The sequence below is a fragment of the Artibeus jamaicensis genome, unplaced genomic scaffold, assembly GCF_021234435.1.
Source record: "Artibeus jamaicensis isolate MK-2021 breed Jamaican fruit bat unplaced genomic scaffold, CSHL_Jam_final contig_240, whole genome shotgun sequence".
NCBI classification, from domain to species: Eukaryota; Metazoa; Chordata; class Mammalia; order Chiroptera; family Phyllostomidae; genus Artibeus; species Artibeus jamaicensis.
In genome coordinates this window covers 12,188,726-12,196,068 of record NW_026521506.1, presented here as the reverse complement: position 1 = coordinate 12,196,068, position 7,343 = coordinate 12,188,726, and the positions used below count along the sequence as shown (strand labels likewise).

The 7,343-nt window shown below is 37.1% G+C and overlaps 1 non-coding gene across 1 annotated transcript; it reads right to left on the bottom strand.

Moving 5' to 3' along the window:
- Nucleotides 1–3,877: 3,877 nt before the first annotated feature.
- LOC119050192 (U6 spliceosomal RNA) lies at nucleotides 3,878–3,984 on the bottom strand. Its single transcript, XR_005082698.2, has one exon. It is a non-coding gene; the product is annotated as a U6 spliceosomal RNA (small nuclear RNA).
- Nucleotides 3,985–7,343: the final 3,359 nt, after the last annotated feature.

Sequence of the window (7,343 nt, the reverse complement as noted above, 5' to 3'; positions counted from 1 at the left end):
CCTCAAGAGTTAATATGAACATAATTAATTACCTGATACCACTGCCCTTTCCTATGTTCATGCCAGAATTGGGTGGCTTTTGGCATCACTAGCTAAGTAGAAATGGAGAAGACATGTATTAACACTTCACAAAATGCTTATCAAATAAGATGTACTCAATTAAAGTTTGATATTCTTACTATAATGTGGAAATCCCTGCTTTGTTTGGACCCTTACTATAAGCATTAAATGTTTGTGAAGCTTCATTCACTCAGTTACCTAAGGAAAATTTGGAGAGAGAAGGGAAAAAGGTCAGTGTAATATAGTGTTTTATAAATGTTGTCTTGATCCAGTATTTTTCACCTGAGACCTTTCATTAATTAAAAAATTACATTTATTTTTTTCCTTAATTTTAAGAGTTTATTTGAGCAAAACTTGATTTGAATCAGGGCAGTACCAATTTGGAAGGGGTTAGTAGTGATACACAGAGATCTGATTAGATCATTGGAGATATGTAGGGAGGGGCCATTGGTGGAGGTTGCCCAAGGCAATGGTAAACACTCTAGGACTTCTTGGCTGAGAAGCTGAATGCTTCCAGAGCACATAGAATTATGGGCAAGAAAATTTAAAATAAAAAGAGGGCAGAGACTGCCTCTCAGGCTCTTCTTCCTCAAGGATGCTTGGATGTTGTTGCTGCAGCCGCCTGTGTTTCCCATCCCAAAGGATGGTATGTTGCATGGAAAGAAACTCCAGGTACAGCCTGGGGTCAGGCTGGTCTGGCAGAGGGTGGCAGGATTATTCTTTTCTGGGTGTTCTAGAGAGAATGGACTCTGAAGCAGAAGCCTGCCATTCTTCCAAAATTGTGTAGCTTTTGTATACGATGTTGTTGTAGTTTGTAAACTAACATATAGAAATAAAATAATTAAAACGAACAGTGGGGTTGATGGAGGAACTCCAGAGTTAAAGATTTTAGCCTTAATTGATAGGCCTAAGTGGTTAATGTCACTGTGGAAAGCTGTTATTCCAAAATTGTGTAGCTTTTGAATAAAGACTCCGTTCCTTTATTACTATCTTTCAGTCTGTCAAGGCCAGGCAGGTTCACTCGAGATTCGAGCAGACAGGAGAAAATTCATGGAGCTGTGGGAATACCTGACATACCTTTATTCAAGGGTGGGGCAATCTACACATGCTGCAAGCTGTCTCTTAGCAGAAGTTCCAACTCCTTTATATACTAAATGTATGCAAAGCTGGCAGGGTGCCAAGATATTATGTAACAGAGCATAATTCTGTGCATGCTAGCCCATTCAAGGCTATGGGAATACTTTTCAAGGCTACAAGAATGCTGCTTATCTTAGTTTCCCAGACATCTGGGTGAGGGAACCTGACTGACTCCATTCACCCTACAATTACCAAAACTTTGTCTCCAGAATTTTGCCTAGAGGGCAGGCAGCAGGATGCCACTTGCTGCTCAGTCACAGGAGTACTCCATTGACAAGAGTTTGAGGAGAGATTTTCATAGAGATAAGGATGAAACAAAGTAAGAAAATTTTTCCTTTTATTTTTTTAATTGAATTTATTGGGGCTGACACTAGGCTTCAGGTGTACAATTCAATAATTCAACATCTGTATATTGTATTGTGTGTTTACTAACCCGTCAAGTCTCCTTCCAGCAGCACCAGTTATCTGCCCTTTACCCTCTTTTATTGCACTACCTCGACCCCTTTCCCTCTGGTAATTTCCATACTGTTGTCTGTGTCTATGAAGTTTGTTTTTTTTTAATCCCTTCACCTTTTGATCCTGCCTCCAAAGCCCCTTCCCTCTGACAACTGTCATCCTCCTCTCCATTGATGAGTCTGTATCCATTTTCCTTGTTAGTTCATATTGCTCATTAGATTCCACTTACTAGTGAAATCATATGGCATTTGTTTCTCTCTGACAGGCTTATTTCACTCAGCATGATGTTCTCCAGGTCCATCCACACTGTTGCAAAAGATAATGTTTCTCTCTTTTTTTTTATGGCGCAGTAGTATTCCATTGTTTAAATGTCCCATAGTCATTTTACCCACTCATCTACTGATGTACCCTTGGGCTGCTTGTAAATATTAGCTATTGTAAATAGGCATGTCCTGAGAAGTAGGGTACAACCCAGAGTGTGGAGGGAGGCTGACTGGTAAAAAAGGTGGGGATTGAAGTATGGGAGGTGGAGAAGTCTTGGAACAGAACACATTGTTTTATTTTTTTATTTTCTTTTTTAAAAAGTGTTTTTATTGATTATGCTATTACAGTTTTCCCAATTTTCCCCCTTTATCCCCCTTCCTCCCTGCCCCCCCAGCCTGCCACCATTCCCCTGCTTAGTTCATGTCCATGGGTTGTAAATATAAGTTCTTTGAGTCATTATTTTATTTTCTAACAACTCCTCATCCATTTAATTTTTGTCCAGTTAAATTTAGACTTCGAAGTAGATGAGTTAATATTAATCTGGGTCAAAAACAAAACAAAAACCTGAAGACACAGATTCTTCACAATAGAATAGATACCTAATAAGCTTTCTAATCTTCATCCAGTTTTTCCTCACCATTGTCAGTTCTGAAGGACTCACCCTAAACACACCACCCCCTTGTTCTTGCTTTCCCATCCTAAATCAGAAAAGTCTTTTAGTAAAATGCCCATTAAAACTGGTTTCTCTCACACTCACCCATCCTCCAACCTTGCCCCACCACCTGTGCCTCCCTCCACATACACCCAGATATGGCAGGTGTGCAACCCCCATACCTCCTCACCCCCAATCCATCCAAACATACCTTGATGTGGAAGATGTACAACCCACATGCCTTCCCCATTCCCCATGCCTCCCCAACCCCTTCATACATACCTTGATGTGGAAGGTGTACAACTCCTATGAGTTTCCACTCCAACAACCCCATGCTTCCCCACCCCAATGCCTTCCCTACCCCATGCCTTCTTGCCCCACTCCCCCACCACCCCCTCCACACACCCCTGATGTGAATGTGTACAACACCCATGCAGGATTTTAGCATCTATGTTCATTAAAGATATTGGTCTGTAATTTTCTTTCTTTTTTGTGACTTTACCTGGTTTTGGAATTTGGATAATACTGGCCTCCTAAAAAGAGTTTGGGAGTCTTCCCTCTTCTTGGATTTTTTAGAATAGTTTGAGAAAGATAGGAGTTAGTTCTTCTTTGAATGTTTGACAAAATTCACCTGTGATGTCATCTGGTCCAAGGCTTTTGTATTCCAGAAGTTTTTTTTTATTATTGCTTAAATTTTGCTAGTTTTTATTGGTCTATCAGGCTTTCTGCTTCTTGGTTCAGTTTTAGGAGATCATTTGTATCCAGAAATTTGTCCATTTCACACTGGTTGTCTAATGTGAAAATTATATTATTTGGTATGTAATTGTTCACAGTAATTTCTTACAATCATGTGTATTTCTGTGGTATTGGTTGTTACTCCTTCTTTCATTTCTGATATAATTTATTTAGGTCCTCTCTTTTTTTCTGGATGAGTCTGTTTAAAGGCTTGTCGATTTTGTTTATCTTTTAAAAGAACCAGCTCCTGGATTCATTGATCCTTTGGATTGTTCTTTTAGTCTGTGTCATTTAATTCTTCTCTAATCTTGGTTATTTCCTTCATTCTACTCACCAGTTCTTGTAGATGTAGGGTTAGGTTGTTTATGTGAAATGTTTTTGTCTTTTTTAGGTAGGCCTGTATTACTATGATCTTCCCTCTCAGGACTGCCTTTACTGTGTCTCATAAATTTTGGGTTGTTGTGTGTTCATTTTCATCTGTTTCCAGATATTTTGTGTGTGTGTTGTTTATTTTTTTCACATTTTTATTGTTATTTAATTAAGTACAGTTGTCTCCATTTCCCCCTGACACTCAAAAATATGGAATGCTTCATGAATTTGCCTGCCATCCTTGCTCAGGGACCATGCTAATCTTCTCTGTATCATTTCAGTTTTAGTATATGTACTGCCAAAGCTAGCACTGTTTCCAGATACTTTTTGATTTCTTTCTTGATCTCATTGTTAACACATGTATTATTTAATAACATATTATTCAGTCTCCATGTATTTTAATGTCTTTGAGTTTGAAAATTTGTCTTTAAACAGAATATTTAGATAATTTATATTCAATGTAATTATTGCTAATCATTTTCCTATTTTTCTACTTTTTTCATCTTTTCTGAAATTCTATTGAATAACTGATATTTTTATGATTCCAGTTTTATCACTAGTTCATTAGTTATATCTCTTTTGAAATTTGTATGTGATTGACTCAGGGTTTAAGAATGTATATATGTAATTAATCCCAGTCTTATTTTAAATAATATATTGCTTCTCATGTAGTATAAGCATCCATGAAAATATACTATTGCTTCCCATTTTTGCACTTCCATCATACCTTTTATATATACTATTGCTTTTGTGTAGACAGTCAAGTATATTTTAAAATAATTAGAAATAAGAAAAACATCCTTTGTTTTATTTTTATTTAACAAATTCTATAGCCCTCCATTTCTTGTGTGTCAATCCCAATTGACTGTATGATTATTACATTCCCTCTTCTCGAAGGGTTTTATTTAATAACTATTGTATTGAAAGTCCACTGATAATAATTTTTTTAAGTTTTTGTTTGTCTGAAAAATATTTCTCCTTATTTTGAAAGACATGTGTTATGTTATAAAATTCTGCGTTAATCACTTTGTTTTTGTTTTGTTTTGAGTACTATTAAGATGTCACTGTATTTCTTTGTAGCTTGAATAATGTCTGACAAGTCTGCTATGAATTTTAATTTTTTTTCTTTCCAGGGACTATCTTTTTTTTCTGTTCAGCTGCCCTCCAGATTTTCTTTTATCTTTTTTTCCCAGGAGTTTTACTATTGATGTATTTTGGTATGTTTTTATGTGTGTTAAACTACTTGAGATTTTCTAAGGTTATTAGATCTGTGGTTTGAGGTCTCCTTTTTATTAATTTTATTGGAATAGACTCATAGATACAGAGAAAAGATTGACATCTGTCAGAGGAGAGAAGTGTTGAGGGACTGGGTGGAAAAATTGAAGGGATTAAGCAAAGAAAAAACTCACAGACACAGACAACACTATCGTGATTATCAGAAAGAAGGGTGGAGGGGGAGGTAGAAGAGTATAAGGGGGGTATAAATGGTAATGGATAAAGGTCTAATTTAAAAAATTTTGTGATTATTTTTTAAATATTACTTCACTTTTTCTTTTGTGATTCCAATAGAAATAAATTAGACCTTTGGAAAATTTCCTACAGTTTTTGATACTCTGTGTTTTTTCTCCCCCAACTCTTTTTCTATTTCTGCTTTAGTTTTGGTAATTGCAATTGACCAGAGAGCCTAGAGGCTTCCTTTAGTCCTACCCACTCTGGGAGGAAACCAAACTTCACCTGACAACTTCTCCTGCCAGGACTTCCTGGCAGCTAGTGTTTCAGTCCTGCCTCCCCACTGGCCATCTCCTACACATGGACCTCACTTTTATCATACCAGAATCAATCAGGCCTTTAGTCAGAGATCCTGGAATAACTCAGAAAAGACAGGAATGCCCAGAAAGTCAGGAATCTGGGGTCAGGTCCTGCTTAACCTCTCCATAGAATGGGTCTCATGGAAACGAAGCCATAGCAACATAGATTGTTTTAAAACTATTTCTTCACTATGGCAGTAGTGCATCAGCTATATCAACAGGTACTTTCTCTCTATCTTCACAGGCCCTTTTCACTTGCCCATCCTATCTGAAAAAATGCTATCAATTGCTTTCCTATGACTTTATTGGGAGTGCAAGAGGTAAAGACACCAGGAAATATGACTGCCAGGCATCCTGCTCACCTTGAGAAAACCTGCTTACACTGCTGCACTTTTGCTTTGGTTTTCATCTGAAACCATACAGAGGCCTAAAACTACCCATCTTATCAGACATTTTCTCCTTGCAAGAATTCGATTTCCACTAGGCCTAGTCTTCATAGTTCTCTTCTTTTAATTTTTAAAAATTAAAAAAATAATGCTAGATACTCAGTATTGTGTATCTAGCATTTTCCCAAGTTATCAGGTTGTCTGCTTCTGGGAGGGGATAAATCTCAAGGATCCAGACCTCAACAACAAAAAGGAAATGCTTGGAATTCAGCCAGGAGAGCATCGTTAAGTACAAATCCACGTGTCCTTTCTTGGTTCATCTCTACCTTTCTCAAGATTTCCATATTTTGGGGGCAAAGAGCTAGGCCTTATGTGTTAAAATGTTACCAGCTGTTTGACTGGGGCCTAAGAGGAGGGCCTACATACCTTTCATTATATGCCACACAAGGCCCCACATGGCATTATATATGAATTTAAATCAGAGGTTATTTAGAGACTTGCCTTATGCTTTCATTTACCATTTGCAATGCAAGCACTATCCCATGTTTTTGAATGGTCTTCAATTGCTTTCCAATGACTTTATTGGGAGTGCAGGTATGTGTTTAGTACTATTTATCTGTTAGAGATCAGTCTGAAAACCACATTCTCATTAGTAACTATAAGGTGCTTGCTAAGGATGGAAAATACCCATGTGCTGATTATGACAAAAGCACTACCATAAGTTTTCATAATCACTGAGAACACTTTGGTGTATGTCTTTCCACTCCTCTAAATACACAAAGTTCTATATTTGTTTCACAGGCAAGAAAAAATTCATGTCAAAATTAAGTATTAGCACATTATATTTTCTTTAATTTTTAAATACATTTTATTGTGCTTTTTACATGATCTTTTAGTCCCCTTATTACTCCTCTCCACCCAGCAATCACCACACTGTTGTCCATGTCCATGAGTCCTTTTTCCTTTTTTGCTCAGTCTCTCCACCCTTACCCTCCCTCCTTAGCTGTCATCCATACTACTTTCCACAGTGACTGCACCACTCTGCATTCCCACCAACAGTGCAAAAGTGTTCCCCTTTATCCACATCCTTGCCAATACTTTTTGTTTGTCGATTTATTGATGATAACCATTCTGACAGGTGTGAGATAGTATTTCGTTGTGGTTTTAATTTGCATTTCTCTGATGATTTGTGACATTGAGCATCTTTTCCTGTGTTAATTGGTCATCTGTATGTGGTCTTTGGAGAAGTATCTATTCAGGTCCTTTGCCTATTTTTTAATTGCATTGTTTGTTTTTTTGGTGTTGAGTTTGCTAAGTACTTTATACATTTTGGATATTAACTGCTTCTCAGATGTATCAGCAAATATGTTCTGCCATTCTGTGGGTTGTCTTTTTATTTCCTTGATGCTTCCCTTTGCTATACAAAAACATTTAAATTTGATACAGTCCCAATTGTTTTTCTTTTGTCTCCCATGC